Source organism: Saccopteryx bilineata, chromosome 1 (assembly GCF_036850765.1).
Source record: "Saccopteryx bilineata isolate mSacBil1 chromosome 1, mSacBil1_pri_phased_curated, whole genome shotgun sequence".
NCBI classification, from domain to species: Eukaryota; Metazoa; Chordata; class Mammalia; order Chiroptera; family Emballonuridae; genus Saccopteryx; species Saccopteryx bilineata.
In genome coordinates this window covers 41,964,366-41,985,304 of record NC_089490.1, presented here as the reverse complement: position 1 = coordinate 41,985,304, position 20,939 = coordinate 41,964,366, and the positions used below count along the sequence as shown (strand labels likewise).

At 36.0% G+C, this 20,939-nt stretch overlaps 1 non-coding gene across 1 annotated transcript; it reads right to left on the bottom strand.

Annotated features, from left to right (window-relative positions):
• Positions 1-20,245: 20,245 nt before the first annotated feature.
• On the bottom strand, positions 20,246-20,410 carry LOC136321388 (U1 spliceosomal RNA). Its single transcript, XR_010728646.1, has one exon. It is a non-coding gene; the product is annotated as a U1 spliceosomal RNA (small nuclear RNA).
• Between the last annotated feature and the right edge of the window lie 529 nt (positions 20,411-20,939).

Sequence of the window (20,939 nt, the reverse complement as noted above, 5' to 3'; positions counted from 1 at the left end):
ACATGAATAGCAGATCAGATCTAGTATAATGTATCAAAATAAGTTTCATTCCTCTTTATGTATTCTGCTCATGTCTGCTGGAATACGAAATGAAGCCAGATTTTAGGTTTAACAACCCTAAATTTTGATCAAAATCCTACACCATCTTTTTGACATTTTCAATATTTTAATTTACTTTTTTTTTAAAAAACACAGGTATTTCATTTTCAGCTTTTCCCAACTTGTTCAGTTAATAATTTATATGAGAGATGTAGCTAACAGATAAGATGAAAAGAACAGTTGAAACCTATGCATGAAAAGGAAATGTTTGAATGAATCCCTTAGTAATGAGAACAAACCGGGTGATTTAGATCATCTGGTTAGTAAATTAGCTGCAGTTTTGTTACCATAGCCTCTATCACAGTGGTCTCCAACCACGGGCCGCGGACCGGTACCAGTCCGTGGGCCATTTGGTACCGGTCCACAGAGAAAGAATAAATAACTTACATTATTTCCATTTTATTTATATTTAAGTCTGAACGATGTTTTATTTTTAAAAAATGACCAGATTCCCTCTGTTACATCCGTCTAAGACTCACTCTTGATGCTTGTCTCAGTCACGTGATACATATATCCGTCCCACCCTAAAGGCTGGTCTGTGAAAATATTTTCTGATATTAAACCGGTCCATGGCCCAAAAAAGGTTAGGGACCACTGCTCTATCAGATAGGTAGCTAACTAGCTAGCTAGCTAGATCTGACATTATTAGCATAATTCTGTCTTCTGATATCTTAATGAGAATGCTTTAAAAATCAAATTTTACATCTTTGGAGTGGTTATATTACATACTACCAAGCACACAATAGGATGTTACACATTCGACATTCATATTCTGAAAGTTACCTTTAGTATATAGACATTTTGTCTTTCCATCCTACTTCTCTTCCTCTTTAGAAACAATGACCACAATTATATCTTTTTTCTTTTTTTTTTTTTTCATTTTTCGGAAGCTGGAAACAGGGAGAGATAGTCAGACAGACTCCCGCATGCGCCCAACCGGGATCCACCCGGCACGCCCACCATGGGGCGAGGCTCTCTGCCCACCAGAGGGCGATGCTCTGCCCATCCTGGGCATCGCCATATTGCGACCAGAGCCACTCTAGCACCTGAGGCAGAGGCCACAGACTCATCCCCAGCGCCCAGGCCATCTTTGCTCCAATGGAGCCTTGGCTGCGGGAGGGGAAGAGAGAGACAGAGAGGAAAGCGCGGCGGAGGGGTGGAGAAGCAAATGGGCGCTTCTCCTGTGTGCCCTGGCCGGGAATCGAACCTGGGTCCTCCGCACGCTAGGCCGACGCTCTACCGCTGAGCCAACCGGCCAGGGCCCACAATTATATCTTATATGTTTCTGTACCTCTGTATTTAAGTCTTACCTCCAAACAGCCTACCAATATATTTTTGAAACAAAGATATTTCTTCCCTGAGCATTGTTCTGGTCCAAGCTATAGAAATAATTAATTTTAATCTTTTATCAAATAGTTAAATCAATATCAACAGTGATATTAATATTGATGATTATATTTTGCATATTGTATTGGCAAGACAGTGAATTCCGAAATCAGAGTTCTGGGTTTAATTTGTAGTATTACCACTTATTTGATTTTCTTAAATTTTCCTGAACTCCAGTTTCATCATCAGTAAAACGGGGAGAATACTTTTCACCTTATAAGTTTGTTGTAGAATTAATAATGCTGTTAAGTACTGATTACTTTTCTTAGTCTATCAAAAATACTCAGTTCCCTCAAATAAAAAAATGAAGGTAGAAATAATACGTGCTTCAGAAAGGTATTATGAAGTATAAGTGAAAAAATGCAAATAATGCTTAGCACAAGAAGTAGCACATTCTACACAGTAGTGAACAATATAGATTGTTGCTACTATTATTAGTAATAACTCAATATCACTTAATACACATGATCAATTTAATATATCATCAATTAATTATAATAACTATCAATCATCTATATTTTAATAATATCTTATATCTACCAAATCAGATTGTATATTATTATCTACCTTACATGCAAGCCTTTCTACTGGTTCCACAAATTCAAACTCAAACATCAGGATGTGTTTAATAGGTAAATATAAAAATGCCTAGGGTAAAACACATTCTCTATTCCATGGTCCTAGATGTGCATAACATTACTTAGCAGTAAGTGTCACACTGAGAAAAAAAGGATAATCTGTGATCCTTGCTATCCACTCATCTAAATGTTTATAACAGGATGATAATGTTCTAGGTATTGTCTTAATAAATTACTATTCATATATATATGTATGTATATATATATATGAATAAAACTTATTTATTTTTTCTATTTAGAAAATAGAATACAGCTTGACCTGTGATGACTCAGTGGATAAAGCATTGACCTGGAATTCTGAGGTCATTTGTTCAAAATCCTGGGCTTGCCCCATCAAGGCACATACAAATAGCAATTACTGTGAGTTAAAGCTTCCCACTCCTCTTCCTCTCCCTACTTCTCTCTCTCTCTCTCTGTCTCTCTCTCTCTCTCTCTTCTCTCTAAAAAAAATAGAATACCTAAATCATAATATTAAATTAAATGAAACGGATTAACATTAAAAAGTATAGGTAGTTTCCAATGTATTATGTAGGAAGATTAAGGCATATATAGCATCTGTCAAACAACTGTAATCAGAAAGAATAGAATAATTTAAGCAGTGTAAAAGAGATTTCTAACTAAATACTTCGGCTAGGCTCATATTCATCTCCTTAATTCAGCTTTTGTAGTAGTGACCTGAAAATAATTCCTAAAGGTCCTTGCTTATTAAAATGATTTGCTATTATAGCAATAACACAATCTCATTTTAGCATCTGAAAGAATCAATGCAATGTTCTACCCTCAAGCCTCCAAGTCTAGGGCTTAAAGAAAATTTTTTAAAATACATAGCTCTATTCTCCTAGCTAAGTTCATATCATCTTGGTTTCAAGCCAACTTTTAATTGAATTCAGTTAGTTTAATTGCACCGCAGAGATGTCTATAAAATGTGCTCTCCTAGATTTCCTAGCTGAAGTGCCATTGTCTGTGCTCAGCATTCCCAAGCAGACAGCAAAACTGCCATCAAGCTTCATCTTGCTCAACAATGACTATTTAATGTGGTCATCTCATGTGCTTTGTGTTTCAATTATAATTTAGGATGAATTAAAATCTATTTAAATGGATAGCATCATCTCTTAGTACACTTGATGGAAATCCATTTCAGAATATACTCTTTAAGGCAGAAGAGTAAAAAAAAGTGTGTCATATTATATACCCTTAATTTTATATAATTAATTTTATTTCCGTTCATAATGTTATCCTACATTTTTGTTGATGTTTATTAACCACATAAAATCTAGCAATGTGTTTATGCCATATACTCTTTATAGATGAAGCATCAAAACTTTATAAAGATATTTAACCATCCAGTATTTTGTATTTCAGTACTACTAAGCAGACTGAAGAATCAGGCTATTCCTGGAAGTGAGTGAACTTATTTCCGGTGCCATTGAAGGATCAGATTATGATGTTTCATCATAAAAGGATCTCATGGAATGTATGTCAAGGTTATAAAATCATAAATAATATTCAATGTCATGCAAGAATATAGCAAGTTGTAGGGTATGAAGTAGTCCATCTTCATGTATTTGATCACTTACATCAACCCTGTGCAAGAGCTAGGACTGGCATTATTATTCTTATTTCATACATCTGAATTTGACAAACAATGGCCTTTGGGCTAAATCAGGCCAGCCACTTGTTTGTATAAATAATTTTTACTGGATCACAGCCATGACTAGTCATTTACATATTGTTTATGGCTGTTATGGATCTTTAAGGGCAGAGCTAAGTAGTCATGACACAGAAGTATAACCTACAAAAACTAAAATATTTACTATATTATTCTTTACAGTAATGTTTATCCAATCCGTTATAAATGCCTACACTAAAATGCAGAGTGTTTGACTAATGTTTCCTAGTTATATATCTAATCTAATGCACATGTGGTTTACTCAAGTATAAATTCAACTCTTTCGAATCCAAGTCCAGCGTAATTTTCTTTTTAACATCGAATGAATATTAGCAAGAAACACCTGTGTCAACACTGGAAAGCCTTGTAATCTGTTTTTATTTGATATGATTGCATAGAATCTACCTGAGTGAACAAGTACTTAATGACCTGAAATCTACAAGGACTAGAAAGATGTGAGAGGGAAAAGAGACATTAGGTATCATGTCCCATGACCAGTTTACTGGTCCTGAGGAACCAGCAACCCAAGGTTAAGAAAGATTTGCCATAGTGTTAGGCAACTTTGTGGAATCCAAAACTTGGAAACGAGGTACTAAAGGTAAGAAACCACAGATTATTGGAGTTGTAGTCAAAACAGTCTGGGAACCAAAACACGATCCTAGCACTGTCAGGAAACTATAGTGCACCTTCGTCAGCCAACAAGTGTTCCATCTATGCCTGGGTTACCATGGTTTGTAGACAGTAGCTGAGATGCACAGAACTGACGGAATCTCATAGGGATTTGGGATTTTCTTTCCCTTCTTTCCTGACAATTTATGATTACTTAGCCCTTCAAATACTAAGTTTGTTCAATATACTTTCATCTGAGGAAAATTCATTATTACTGTACTTGCCAAACAAGTCCTTTCATCTGAATCCACATTTGCAAATTACATGTGACAATAATGTCTTTTATAAGGTAAGTGGAGGAGCACTTGTATTCGGTGAAGGTAAACCAGGCTGTTTTAACATTTTTTTTTTGTTGCTATGGCCCATTTTATAATTCTTGTCTACATTCAAATGATTTCAACATGGGCTCTACCTTACTCTTAATTTATTTTCAAAAATTTGTAGTTTAACATTAAAAGGATTTTTCATATTTATAAATGCTTTTGAAAATATAAAATGTAAAATGCAATTTGTATTGTTTTAGCGTAGCTGGAAAGTAGACACAAAATTAAGAAAACATTTTATATGTTTTTTATATTAATTATAACTTTCAAAAAATATGCATTAATAGGAAAGAATATAAGTATTTTTGGAAAACAGCCATTTTTAGTGTGGGATCTAAAGATAGGATCTAGACAGGCTTGAAATTTAATTTAGGATTCCATGTTCCTTTCATAGCTTTTTATATTCATTACCTCATTCAACAATGAGCACCTATTATGTTCCCAGCATTATCCTGGGACCTGGGATGAAAAAGTGAAGAGAATAAATAAGTTCTCTGCTCTCTAGGTGTTCAGGTCATGGGGTCCTAAGTGCTATAATTAGTAGCAAACCCCCAAAGAGGAGTAGAGAGAAAAAGTCAAGGGCATGGGGCCTGCTATTTTTTACAGGTGGCCAGGGAAGGCCTCTCTACTCTTCAAGAAGAGAACAAAACGCAGTGAGGAAGGGAGGCAGGCATATATCTGGAGCCAGAGGAGTTTGAAATGATGGGAGCGTCTAATACAAAGGCATGAGATAGACATGTGTTTACCATCCACTTGGAACAAACTACAAGGAAGGTTGGTGAGAGCAGCTGTTGATGGAACATAAAGTCAGAGAGAACCAGGTGAAACAACATTGAGGCTACAAACAAACAAACAAAAGAAGAAAAAAAAAGCCCAGGCTTCCAGGAAACTGCTGTGCCCTCTGCTCCAACAGCTGCTTCTGGACAACCGAAGTTCTTAGTGCTCCTCTGCTCATGATGACAGGTTTCACTGTACGAATATTTGGTGTCTGGATTTTTATCATAGAACTTGTTATGTCATCCCAACAAATACCATGGTAATTAAACACATTTTACTTCCTTATTCCAATCTCTGTATGGCTTGATAATTTCAAAGAACTTTACTACCTTATTTTTAAAGGTCAGGTTTTTTGTTTGTTTGTTTGTTTTTTGTTTTTGTTGTTGTTTTATCTTAGTGAGAAGAGAGGAGGAGGGGAGGTATAGAGAGACTCCCACATACAACTCAACCAGGGTCCACACCACAAGCCCACTAGGGGGCAATGCTCTGCCCATCTGGGGCCCTTGCTCCGTTGCAACTAGAGCCATTTTTTTAGTGCCTGAGGTAGAGGCCATGGAGCCATCTCAATGCCTGGGGCCAACTCACTCTAATTGAACTTTGGCTGCAGGAGGGGAGGGGAAAAGAGAGAGAAGGAGAGAAAAAGAAGTGAGGGGGGTGAGGGTGGAGAAGCAGATGGGCACTTCTCCTGTGTAACCTGACCAGGAATCAAATCCAGGACATCCACACACTGGCAGACACTCTAACACTGAACCAACCAGCCTGGGCCAAAGGTCAAGGTGTTTAATGTAATTTTTTTCTTGAATATAAATTTCAGCCTGACCAGGCAGTGGCGCACTAGATAAAACATCAAGCTAGGACGCTGAGGACCCAGGTTCAAAACCCCGATGCTGTTGGCTTGAGTGAGGGCTCACCAGCTTGAGTGTGAGATCATAAACATGACCCCAAGGTCGCTGGCTTGAGCCCAAGTCACTGGCTTGAGCAAGGAGTCACTGGCTCAGCTGGAGCCCCCCAGTCAACGCACATATGAGAAGCAGTCAATGAACAACTAAAGCGCCACAACAATAAGTTAGTGCTTCTCATCTCTCTCTCTACCTGTTTGTCTGTCTCTCTCTTGCTAAAAAAATAAAATAAAATTTAGGTTAGCACATTGCTTTTATATGTTTATTCAAAAAATTATTTTCCAATTTATAGCTCTATTTCTTTAGCAAACTAATAGGCTGCATTTTTAATTTTTAATGAGTTCATTTGCTTCAAATAAATCATGATTTAAAATACATATGTTGATACAGAGTTCATGTATATTTAAATTACTTTGGCTTATAAATCACACTTTTGTAAGAGAATAAAACTTATCTACCCCACTCTTACCTACATAATACTAATAGGTGAAGAATTACCTCTATTTGCATATATTTTATGGTTTATCGCTGTGATTCTTAAAAGGTGAATATACAAATTTATATATATAGATTCAGAAAAAACATATATCCATTAAAAATGCAAACAGGTTGAGGAGTAAAATATTTAGAACTAAACAGGATAAGATTAGTATTTATAATCATGCATAAGTGTATTTAAAAACATAAGCCTGACCTGTGGTGGTGCAGTAGATAAAGCATCTACCTGGAACCCCAAGGTTGCCAGTTTAAAACCCTGAGCTTGCTTGGTTAAGGCACATATGGGAGTCGCTGTTTCCTGTTCCTCCCACATTCTCTCTCTCTCCTCTCTAAAATGAATAAAAAAAATAAAAAAAATAACATATACACAATTTTGTCACCCTCTATATAATTTTTGGTAACATATTTTTTAAAATGGAAAAATATATTTTGAAATACTCTAATAAAGTAAATGATGCAAAAATATATAGTACTTTTTAAATTGCAGAGCAATAAAGTAGAAAAGCTGATACAATATGAAACTATTTATATTAAAAATTCCAAAATCATATAGTATATGGCACATGCAATAATAAAAGTAAACAATACAGTCAGGAAACAAGCATAACAGTGTCAAGATGGGATTTCACTGGGGATAAGGAGGAAAGAAAAAAGAATAGTGATGAGAGTGTTTTTAAAGTGTATCCGTTAAGTTTTATTTCTTTATAAAATAATATGTGGGACACATTGCAAGAATTTAACATTTGTTAAATCTGTCTACAGTCATGCATCACATAACAATGGGAATAAAACCTTGGAAATGTATCCTTAGGGGAATTCATCACTGTGCAAACATCATAGATGGTACAGCCTACTTACTACCCACCTACAATACCTGGTAGCCCATTGTTTCTACGCTACAAACCCGTAAGGCATGTTACTATACTGACTGCTGTAGCCAACTGTGACATATTGAGAAGTATTTGTGTATCTAAATATTCCTAAACACAGAAAATGTACAGAAAAAATATGGTATAAAAGATAAAAAGAATGTTACACCTGGATAGGGCACTCTCCATGGATGGAGCTCTCAGGACAGGATGTTGCTCTGAGTTAGTGAGTGAGTGAGTAGGAAGGCCTAAGCCATCACTGTAGACTTTATAAACACTAAAGACTTAGGTTACACTAAATTCCTAAAATAATTTGATCTTACTGCAACTTTTTAAATTTATAAACTTTTTTTAAAATTTAACTTTTTGACTCTTTTGTAATAAAACAGCTTAAAGCACAAACACTGTACAGCTGTACAAAAATATTTTCTTTCTTCACATCCTTATTCTATAAGCTTTTGAATTTTAAAATTTATTTCTTCTTTTTTTTCTTTTTGAACTTTTTTTGCTAAATACAAAGACACAAACCACATACATTGGCTTAGGACTACGCAGGGTTGGGATCATCATTAATGCTATTTCTCCCTCTACATCTTGTCCCACTGGAAGGTCTTCAGGGGAAGTAACATGCACAGAGCCGTCATATCTAATGACAACAATGCCTTCTTTCGGAATACCTCCTGAAGAACCTTTTCGAGGAGGTGTTAGTCTTTTCAGAAATATATTCATGGTGGTTGGCTTGGTTAATTCATTTTTCATCATAGCTCTGCTTTTAAGAAGACAATGTACCATGAATATTCTTATCAATGAAAGCTTCTCGGTGTTGGGGCCCATTTTTTCAAACATTCTAAGAAACCTGTTGAGGTCTGCAATAGCGTCTACTAAACCCTTCTTGGCAAGTTTTCTTTGGGTTTCTATTTCTTCTCTTGCTGTTTCCTTTCCTCTGGCCTCTTCTTCCGCCATGGTTTCCTGTCTAGTTCCAACAACTCCTCACCAGTCAGTTCCTCAGGAACCACCTCTAGGAGTTTCTCAATGTCATCCCTGTCCAAACCCAGGTTAAAGTCGCTTGCCATTTCAACCACAGTCTTATTAATTTTTGCAAACTTCTCATTCCTGTATATCCTTTGAAGGCATGGGGGAAACAACTTGAGTGTCTACTTCCATTATGCCTTTCAAACACTTTTTGGTGACGTCATCCCAAACACAAACAAGGTTTTTAATGCAGTCATAGATGTTGTAATCTCTTTAGAATTGCATCAGTATCTTTCTCAGTCGCGGCAATAGCCTGGGCAAAGGTTGTCCTCAGGTAGTACTCCTTAAGAGCTGAATAAGTTCATTGGTTGGATCGAAAAGGTGATGTTTAGGAGGTGAAAGACCACTTTGATATGAAGATCACCAATAGAAGAAGAATATCCAGGAGCATTATCAATAATGCAAATTATTGAAAGGTATTTTATTCTCCAAACAGTACTTTTCCATTTACTGGCACAGTAATTCAGGAGAGCACCTTGGAAGAGGAACTGGGCCACCCACGACTTCTTACTGCCCCTGTAGGACACTGGCAGTGTGTGCTTACTGGTATGCTTGAAGGGACTGGTGTTCTCACTGTAACACATCACAGAGGGTTTCAATTTGTAGCCTGCAAGATCACCCCCAAGAAAAAATATTACCTAGTTCCTTTAAGTCTTGATACCCTGACCTATGTATTGAGCCAAGTTCTTTCATGCATCCGATTCAAAAATAGGAAAGTTTCACCCATATTGAACATTTGTCTGCCAAATAATTTTTCTCCATAATCAGCTCATCACCAGTTTCAAAAAAGTTTTCAGGGCCCTTCACATCAGCACTCACAGACCCATCACTCACTTTTATGTTATATAATGAATGACAATTATTTAATCATTTAAACCCCCCAACCCTCACCAGAGCTAGCAATAAATTTAACATCAGAGTCAGTCTTTTCTTTCAACATCATAACAAACTTGTTGCTCTGGCAGTGGCTATTATGGTGCTGTGAGAGATATGCTTTGTGTCTGGTTTTCAAACCAGGTCATTAAACATTTCTCCATGTGTGATATAGGCTCTTCTTGAATTTTTGTTAGATTCACTCCCTTCAATGAAGGAGATCCTTTAACAACATCCCTCATTTTTTCTTGTTTTTCAAAATTATAGTGGAATGGGACCTGCCCAACCAGCAAGCAATAACCACCACCAATTTCCCACTTTTGTAGTCCTAATCATTTTTTTTTTTTTGTATTTTTCTGAAGCTGGAAACGGAGAAGCAGTCAGACAGACTCTCGCATGCGCCTGACCGGGATCCATTCGGCATGCCCACCAGGGGGTGATGCTCTACCCATCTGGGGCATTGCTCTGTTGTGACCAGAGCCAGTCTAGCGCCTGAGGCAGAGGCCATGGAGCCACCCCCAGTGCCCGAGCCATCATTTGCTCCAATGGAGCCTTGGCTGCGGGAGGGGATGAGAGAGACAGAGAGGAAGGAGAGGGGTAGGGGTGAAGAAGCAGACGGGCACTTCTCCTGTGTGCCCTGGCCGGGAATCGAACCCGGGACTTCCGCATACCAGGCTGACGCTCTACCATCTAGCCAACCGGCCAGGGCCTAGTCGTAATCACTTTTAATTTTATTTCCAGATTAATCACTTGACATGGCCGCTTACTGGCAATATTAGCAGTGCATTTTGTATGCTTAGGGGCCATTATGAATAAAACAACACAAGATTAAACAATCACAAGAGAAAATGATGCAATCAAGAGACCTTGTAAACATGGGAAAAGTGAGGCCATTGCTTGTGTAGTATAGCATATTGTTTTAGAGCAAACTTTTAAGCAGAAAGAGTACACTTTAAAATAATGTTAAAACATAAAGTAATACATAAATCAGTAGTCACTTATCACTTTCAAGTGTTAGGAATTATGCATAATTGCTTGTGCTTTACTTTTATATGACTGGCAGTGCAGTAGATTTGCTTACACTAGCACTACCATAAAGTACTAAGCTTTGCACTGTGACATTATGATAGCTGCATTGTCACTAGGTGATAGGAATTTTTCAGCTCCATTACTTTATGGGCCACCATTGTATATGTGCTCTTTCATTGACAGAAGCATTGCTATGTTGTGCATGAGCGTATCAATTGGTTTTTATGCCAGTACCTTAATTTTTTGATTACTATAGCTTTGTTATATAGTTTGAATCAGTAATTATGATACCTCCAGCTTTGTCCTTCTTTCTCAAAATTATTTTGGGTATTTGGGGTCTCTTTTGGTTCCATATGTATTTTAGGATTGTATTTTTCTCTTTCTGTAAAAATGCCTTTGGAATTTTATAGGGGTTTCACTGAAGCTATAGATCCTTTTGGAGCATGGACATTTTAACAATGTTAATTCTACCAATCCATGAACATGGGATAGCTTAAACTTATTAATGTCATCTTTAATTTCTTTCTCAATGGCTTATAACTTTAAGTGTGCTGGTTTTTTACTTCATTGGTTACATTTACTTCTCAGTATTATATTCTTTTTGATGCTTTTGTAGATGGGATTGTTTCTTTAATTTCTCTTTATTATACTTTTTTGATAATGTATAAAAATGCAACTGATCTTTGTATATAGATTTTATATCCTTCAACTTTACTGAATTTGTTTATTCAGTTTTTGTTGAAATATTTACATTTTTTAATTTATTGGATATTATATTATCTACAAATAGACAATATTGCTTCTTCCTTCAGATATTTTTGGGTATTTCTTTTTATTGCCTAATTGTTGTGGTTGGGGCTTTGAGTACTAGATTGAATAGCATTGGTAAGGATGGGCATCCTTCTCTTATTGCTAATCTTAGAGGAAAAGTTGAAACTTTTCATTGCTGAGTATAATGTTAGCTGTGGGCTGATCATATATAGTCTTTATTAAGTTGAGGTACACTGATTTCATATTAATTTATTGGGAGGTTTTATTATGAAAAGATGTTGAATTTTATCATTGCTTTTTGTGCATCAATTGAAGTGATCAGATGATTTTTATCTTTCATTCTATTACTACTACTCCTTTTTTGGGAAGATTTTTAGGAAAATTGATACTCATTCTTATTTAAATGTTTGTTACCATTTTCTAGTGAAGCTACCTCATCATGGACTTTCTCCATTTTATTTTTTTTGTGACAGAGACAGAGAGAGAGACAGAAAGAAGGACAGATAGGAATGGACAGACCAGCAGGAAGGGAGAGAGATGAGAAGGATCAATTTTTTGTTGCAGCACCTTAGTTGTTCATTGATTGCTTTCTCATATGTGCCTTGACTGGGGGGCTACAACAGACTGAGTGACCCCTTTTTCAAGCCAGTGACCTTGGGCTCAAACTGTTGAGCCTTGCTCAAACCAGATGAGCCCATGCTCAAGCCAGTGACCTTGGGATTTCAAATCTGAGTCCTTCGCGTCCCAGTCTGACACTCTATCCACTGCACCGCTGTCTGATCATGCACATTTTTTATTTATTTATGATATAATTTTAGTAGGTTGTATGTTTCTAGAAGTTTTTAATTGTTTTCTAGGTTATCCAATTTGTTGTCATATAATTCTTCATAGTAGTCTCTTATGATCATTTGTATTTCTGTTTTCAGTTGTAATAATCTCTTATTTGATTTCTGATTTTGTTAACTGAGGCTTTTCTTTTCTTATTTAGTCTAGCTAAAAATTTGTCAAATTTTTTTATATTTTCAAACAATCAGGCTTTAGTTCCATTGATCTCTTCTACTGTTTTTTTCTAATATACATTTTATTTCCTTATGTGGCCTTGTAGAAAAGGGTAAATTTGACACAGAAATAGACAAATAGTATTTATTATCTTTTTCCTGCTCATTTTCTCTGGTGTGGTGCCTGAAAGTGCTCAAGTCTGTAAGTCATTGAAACCCCAAAGTTGGGAAGCTTTCTGTATACTCACTTGCTGTCTACAAAGGCTCACACTTGCTGTCTTCAGGATTGTGCGCTGAGTCTGGCCATGGTGAAGAGGCCATGGGTAAGGTGTGAAGAATATTGGAATGCTGAGGGTGCCTGTGTGCCAGCTGGCTTGTGGGCTGGCTTCTTGAGGCAGTTTGTGAAGTAACTGATGGATTGAACTGTTAATTAGTTAGTAGCATCCCTTTGATGAATTCTTTGCCCTGGTTTCTGTGCTCTTAGCCTCTCCTGCCACCTCAGCTTTGCAGACCAGCTCAGTATTTTGGGTGGGGCAGGTGGGAAAGCTTGGCTCTTACTCATGTATTCTCATTTCTTCCCATAAGAGAAATCACAGGCAGGGAGGATCCATTTTTTTTTTAATTTAGTGTATTAGGGTTAACAATATGATACAGGTTTCAGATACTCAATTCTACAACATATCTTTGTTCACCATATTGTGTGTTGACCACCCTCTCCAAGTCAGGTTTTCGTCCATCATCATTTATCCCTCCATACACTGCTCTACCTCCCTCCCCCAACCCTGGAAGTCACCGCACTGTTGTCCATGTCTGTGAGTTTTTACCTTTTTTTATTTTTGTCATTTTTTGCTCAATCTCTCCACCCCTCTTCACTAAGCACTCCTACCCCGACAGCTGTCAGCCTGCTCTCTATCTATGAATCTGTCTCTATTTTGCTTGTTATGCTAAGTGAAATAAGCCAGTCAGAGAAAGACAAGTACCATATGATTTCACTCATATGTTGAATCTAATGAGATAACATATCTTGACACTGAGATGTGCCACCTTGGGGGATGTGGATAAAGTGAAACTGTTCTTACTCTCTTCAATGTATCTATTTTCAGATTTTTGCTCCAATTATGTGCTAGAGTTTCTCTGCTAAACTCCTGAACTCCCACAAAAATATTCTCATCTGTGGGTGGTTGTGAAAATTGATGCTCAGTCAGGTGTGGGAGGGGGATGACAGTAGAAAAATCATATTGTGCTATCTTCCTGATGCCCCATTCTCAATCTTTGTCAATGATATATAAAACTTTTCACCAATAAAATTTTTAAAAGATTATATATTTGGCTGTTTTAAAAATATATTTTTTCATTACTTTTAATGACTATGTAAAATTCTATCATATGAATGTGTCATAGTGTATTTATGTTTCCCTATTGTTCATCCAATTTTTTTAATGCTTCCATATGGTCCTATAAACCATATTGTAATGATCAAATATTTTGCATATTTATAATGATATTTTAGGATAAATCCCTTGCGATTGAGAAAGATGAAAATTTCTAAGGATTTCTGTACATTTATTTTGTAAATATTTTAAATGAGTTTGTGTTAATTTATACATCAAACAACAATGGGAATTACCAATTCAGTAAACCATCTTCACTACAGTATTTATTATTAAAAATATTTCCTATTGATAAGCAAGTAACATATCATTTCTTTTTATTGTTAATGAAAGTTATTATTATGTGTTTATTGACTCTTCACATATCTTTAATGTAGTAGAATTGTTAAGGATATAGCTTTCAGCATCAGAAAGATCTGAGTTTGAGAACTAGCATTGATATCATTGGATGTATTCCCTTTGACAATTTAATTAAACTAAGTTGTTATTTTCTTTTATGTATGAAAGTTATTGTGTTAGTTTGTTAGGGTTACTATAACAAAGTACCACAAATTGGGTAACTTACAAACAGAAATATATTTTCTCACAGTTCTGAAGTCTAGAAATTTGAAATCGAAGTGTCAACAGCATTGGCTCCTTTTGAGATCTATTTAAGGATTCTTTCCTTGGTTTATACATGATGGTCTTCTATGTATCTCTCTATCTCTTCTTTCTATTTGTCTACTTCTGTATCAAATTTCCCTGTTCTATATGGTTGCTGGCCATAGTGGATTGGGTCGCACTCTAGTAACTTTATATGTTACCTTGTTTAACTATAAAAACGCTATCTCCAGATAAGGTCACACTCTGACCTCCTGGGGGATAGGACTCCAACATATATTATTGAAGGGGACAAAATTCTACTCATAACAGGTATAATAATATTATCTCATTATAAGTTTCACATCATAATTGTGAAAATTAATTGATAGCATGTACTTGTACAGAATGTAGCGAAGTGAAATCAATATCTGTATCAGCTGTTATTATGATGTTTTAAGATTTGTTCATATAATCATCCCATTTTCCTATTGAAGTTCTTTTTCTTATTATTTTGTCAGACATGTTTGTATATGAACAATTTAAATTATAAATCTGAGTATTTTTTCAGTTTTTAATATTGTTATATTTTATTGTTATAATTTATATAATTAATAAGTATTTTATAAACATATCTAATTTGCTCTTTTTTATGATTTCTCTTTTTAACATTTAGGGAATGTTTATACACACAGTAGTATAAATTTTCACCATTATTTTCTTTTAATTCCTTCATTATCTAATTTTCCTTCACATAGCAGTCCCTCATATATACATGTCCTATATAATCTCAACCACTGATTGTGGGTGATACCTGTGAATATGATTATTAGATTAGCTAACAAGGTAAGATAAAGGTATTTTACTGATGTAATTAAAATTCTAATCCATTGAGTTAATCAAAAAGACGATTATACTGGATGAGTCCATTTCAAGTGAACCCTTTGCAAAGAGAATCTAAAATTCAGAGATGAAAGAAGTTAGAACCAAAGAAGGTACATTATTGTCCTTAAGTTTTTAATCTCTCACCTTGTGGAAAAGGCCATTATGTGCTCTCTAGTAGCTGAGTTCCTACATCCTATAGTTGCTAGGCACTGAATTCTGAAAAAACCCGGGAACTTGGAACCCTGGGCTACACATTTTGAGGTCAGATTTGTGAGATCCTGAACACAGAACCTAACTAATGTGTACTGAGACTATTCACTCATAGAAGTTGTGAGATAATACATTTGTGTTCTCTTAGAACTACTAAATTTGTTACATAGTAATGTATAAACTAATACTCCTTAATATGTATATCCAAGACTATGCACAAATTCCTACTGGAAACCTAAAATAACACATATTCCATTTCTAAATACTTATGTATTCTTGAATCTCTTGGAAGAAACACCATGTTAATTTTTTTTTTTTTTGCATTCTTCTGAAGCTGGAAACGGGGAGAGACAGTCAGACAGACTCCCACATGTGCCTGACCGGGATCCACCCGGCACACTCACCAGGGGCGACACTCTGCTCACCAGGGGGCAATGCTCTGCCGCGACCAGAGCCACTCTAGCACCTGGGGCAGAGGCCAAGGAGCCATCCCCAGCATCCGGGCCATCCTTGCTCCAATGGAGCCTTGGCTGCGGAAGGGGAAGAGAGAGACAGAGAGGAAGGGGGGGGGTGGAGAAGCAAATGGTCGCTTCTCCCATGTGCCCTGGCCAGGAATCAAACCGGGTCCCCCGCACGCCAGGCTGACGCTCTACCACTGAGCCAACCGGCCAGGACCAAAATTTTTAACTTTATAAAATGACTTTATCTGGAAATTTACATTTTACCCATTTTTATTTTTATCCCCAAATTCCCAATTTTAACAGTTAATTAGCTATAAATAAAATATTTGATAAATTCTTCTTAAAATTAACACATTTTGTTTATTAAGAGGTGGTATTAAGAAAAAAATGGAATCATGGACAGGGAAATATTACTTGTTATACAAGTGAAAATTTACTAATAGGTTTAAAGGTAACATACAGAGGCTTGTAAATGTTTGTACTTAAAAAGCTGACATCAATAATTGTCTAGCCGCTAGCTAATTGAACCTTATCAATGATTTAAGAAAGAATCTGATTAAAATGGCTAACATGGTGACTTAACTTTGACACTAAGTTCCTTTAAAGTCAACTTAAAAATAAATATTTGTAAAAGGTTAAAAAAATCAGTTGCAAATATAAGAATGTTGACATGAGTAAAGGAAATAAATGATCCAAGTTTCACCTTTACCAGTGATCTAGTGTCCTGGAATTAGAATACAGTAACTCAGTCTCTGCAACCTCTGATACAGACAGAAGAGAAAATGGCAAAGAAAATAATTGAAGCCTAGAAAGGATTAATAAATTAGATGAAAAGAAGATTGCTCTGGATTATGCAACAGCTCCCAACTGACCTCCGCTTCGCCACTCTCCAATCAAGACTACTGTTTATTTCCAAACTGATTGTCCTAAAACATTATTTTTAGAATGTCATTCTCCAGGTCAGAAAATTTTATGTATCAAAAGGACACTTCACTGCTAGTATTACAAGATGCTCTATAATTCTACTTCACCCTATCTACCCAGGCACATTTATATTTCTCTCGAGTTAGAACTATTTGTTTTATCAGCTCAAAATTGGAACATGATAATTTCACTCTTTAATTCTGTTTTTAGGTTATTTTCTAGCCATGCATTAAATTAAGTTTAATAAGTATATTCACTGTGCTCATCCTTTATATAAGATACCATAAGTAAAAGAGATGGCAAAATGAATTCAAATATTGCCATTCCCGCTGCAGTTTCTTATATAGTACATGCTAGATACCAAGAAGATACACAAAGTAAAAAACGAATAAATGAACACTGCTGTTATCAATACTTTTCTGAGCCAAGGGTCAGAGTGTTCAGAAATGCATACTCTTAGGTCCCACTCTAGATCTACCTAAGCAGCCCCTGCCTTTTAATAAGATCCTCGATGAATCATAGGAACATAAATTTTTTTTGAGGATCAGTTTATACCACAAAATTTGGCATTCCTTTTTGTATATCATCTATATGATTGCCTGTTTCCCTGAAAAACTAGTGAATCCTTAATTGCCATGCATAGAGGTAGTCACCTGCCCTCGTGGCAATTATTGACGGTGTAAAATAGGTCTTAAATAAAGGCTTTTTTATTGATGACAGTCAGACATTACCAAGACTTTAGTAATTCATAAGCATTGTATTTTATATACTACACTTAGGAATGATAGACTATGTACTTATATAACTCCATCACAGTAGCCAGAAGAAAATATTTAATATGGACACAGTATTCTAACATACAAGTGATAGAGAAAAAATTCTATATTTAAATACATAGTTTTATTTATAGGTTTTAAAAACCTATCTAGGATCCAATGAAATATATATATATATAAAGCATTTAATTGAATTGTAATATCTCATTTGACATAGAAGAGCCATTTCCTTTCTTCTGTGTCTTTCATAGTGTTGGCATTTAAAAGAATTTTCTTTTTATTTTTTTATTTTTTTTATTTTTCCAAAGCTGGAAACGGGGAGGCAGTCAGACAGACTCTCACATGCTCCCGACCGGGATCCACCCGGCATGCTCACCAGGGGTCGATGTTCTGCCTCTCTGGGGCGTCACTCTGTTGCAACCAGAGCCATTCTAGCGCCTGAGGCAGAGGCCACAGAGCCATCCCCAGCGCCTGGGCCATCTTTACTCCAATGGAGCCTCGGCTGCGGGAGGGGAAGAGAGAGACAGAGAGGAAGGAGAACAGAAGGGGTGGAGAAGCAGATGGGCGCTTCTCCTGTGTGCCCTGGCCGGGAATCGAACACGGGACTCCTGCACGCCAGGCCAACGCTCTACCACTGAGCCAAGCAGCCAGGGCTAAAAGAATTTTCAAATCAGTTGTTTCATAGAATATCCTTCAATATAAATATGTGTGATTAGTAACTCATTTTGATATTTTGATTAAATATTCTTTGGAAATAACATTAAATAGGCAATACATCCATCCACCCAGTAACATACTACAGGAGGCACAAAATGTCAGTGTGTTCCATTATTAGTTTTTAATATTGAAGGCTTGATTGAGATGTCTGACACATTTTTTGATTACCAAGGTGTCTTTTTCCCTTTTTAATTAATAAGTAATATATTAATATAAAATTTGACTTATTATTATATTATTTTATTAATATAAAATAGGACTCTGTGAATGTCCTATTCTCAAATTTAAGTAATCATTTTAGTATCAACTGATGACTCTTTTCTATATCATTTATTATTTTAGTGGTTTATAAAAGTAATTTTTAATTTATCATTTCTTCTACATTTATTATTCATCATTCTTCCCTAAAGAACATCTTCCCCTCTGCTGCAAGTTTGAGCATCTCTAATAACTCAGATAACACACCTACACAGACACACACCCACACACAATCAATGTGTGATTCTCCACTACTATCATTATTTTTGATGCTCAACTTGTTCCAAATGGGAACTCTTTCAAACTGGCTTCTGTGTTATGATACATCCCCTTGAGGTTTTAAGTGCTGTCTTACTCTCAGCATAGCAACAATATATTTCAGGCTTACCTTACCTCGCACTTATCACAACCCAGTCCTGGAGTCTGCCATTTCTCCAGAAATTCTTCTTTACCTTCTTTTTTTAAGTAAAAGGCATTAAGCAAAATATGAGAACCGTATATGTTCATTGCTACTGAGATATCATTGTTTCTGGCCCTTTTAGTGATCATAGCTGGCAAAGGCATGCATTCATGTTAATATTTCCAAGTCCAAAGCCAGTCACTGGGTTCTTTCTTTCTTCCCTGCATTCTATATTTATATCTTTCTTCCCTCTGACAGCCTTGGTTCTATACAATATCAATATATTTATTCATTTACTTTAGTTTCATTACAGGGTAGTTTGAGATTTAAAACATAATTTCCCACTCATTTCATATGGTTCAGTTATTTCTTCAATTCTTTTTCTGTGCTCAAACTAGTTTTTTAAAGGTGTGCAATAAAGATACTCTGTTCAGAATTCCTTGTACACATTACTTGTTCACAAAATTACTTCTGCATATGTTATCAATTTATGGGTAGCTTGGTTCAATTGCTAAGCTTTGATTCAATTTTAATTTTCCCCACCCTTGCTGATGTTATGTTTCTAGTATACAAAACTTAGACATTGTTAAAAATTACCATAGCTTGACCTGTGGTGACGCAGTGGATAAAGCGTCGACCTGGAAATGCTGAGGTCGCCGGTTCGAAACCCTGGGCTTGCCTGGTCAAGGCACATATGGGAGTTGATGCTTCCTGCTCCTCCCCTCTTTCTCTCTCTCTGTCTCTCTCTCTCTCTTCTCTCTCTCTCCCTCTCTCTCTCTCCTTTCTAAAATGAATAAATAAAATTAAAATAAAATGAAAAAAATTACCATAGAATGAGGCAAACTCAAAGATGTCTCATTCTTTTTTCTGTACCTCCTTTTCATTCTCAGAAACTTCCTGTAGATAATTACAATAAGTTCTCATTTATCCTTTCTGTATTTCTTTTGAAAACTGATCCAATGTGCACATATAGTTTCATTTCTCTTTCCTTATTACACAAAAGACAGTATATTATATAAATCCTTTTGAATTTGTATTAAAATATTAATGATATATTCTGGGTGCCACTCTACACCAGTTCATAAAGCTGTTGCTTATTCTTTTTTTCTTTCTGAAAGGGTGAGCATGAATGCAGTCCCCTACTACCACAAATTATGCAGTTGAGTTTTTCACATTTGGGAAAATGACAGGGGGTCAGTATATCCAGAGTGCAATAGATAAGCCTCACCCTGAGAAAATCACCTTCAGGATCATGGTATCTCCCCTGCCAGGTGAGTATCCTCTTTTGTTTCTTAAAAGCATCTGCACAGTACATGGTTTTATGAATGTTATACTGTAGTTTATTTAATAATTTACCCCAGTGTGGGTAGTTAAATTTGTTTCCAATACTTTGTTATTACAAATAATGACAATAAATAACCTTGTGTTGTTTATTGTGAATTTTTAAACACATAGATAGAGGTATATTTCCATGGAAATTCTTAGAAGTGGGATTGCTGGGTCAAAGGATAAGTGCATAAGTAGTTTTGTTTGGCATTTCCAAAGTCCCCTCCTTAGGGGTTGTTATGGACTGAATGTTTGTGATCCTCCAAAACTCCTATGTCGAAGCCTTAATTCCCAAAGTGATGGCATTTGGAGATCGAGCCTTAGAGAAGTAATAGGTTTGAATGAGGTCCTGACCACAGGATCCTCATGATGGAATTGGTGATCTTTAGAAAAAAGAAAGAGACTGTAGTTTGCTGTTTCTCTCATATGAAGACTTAGACAGAAAGAGGCCATCTGCAAGCCAGGTAGAGAGCCCTCATGGA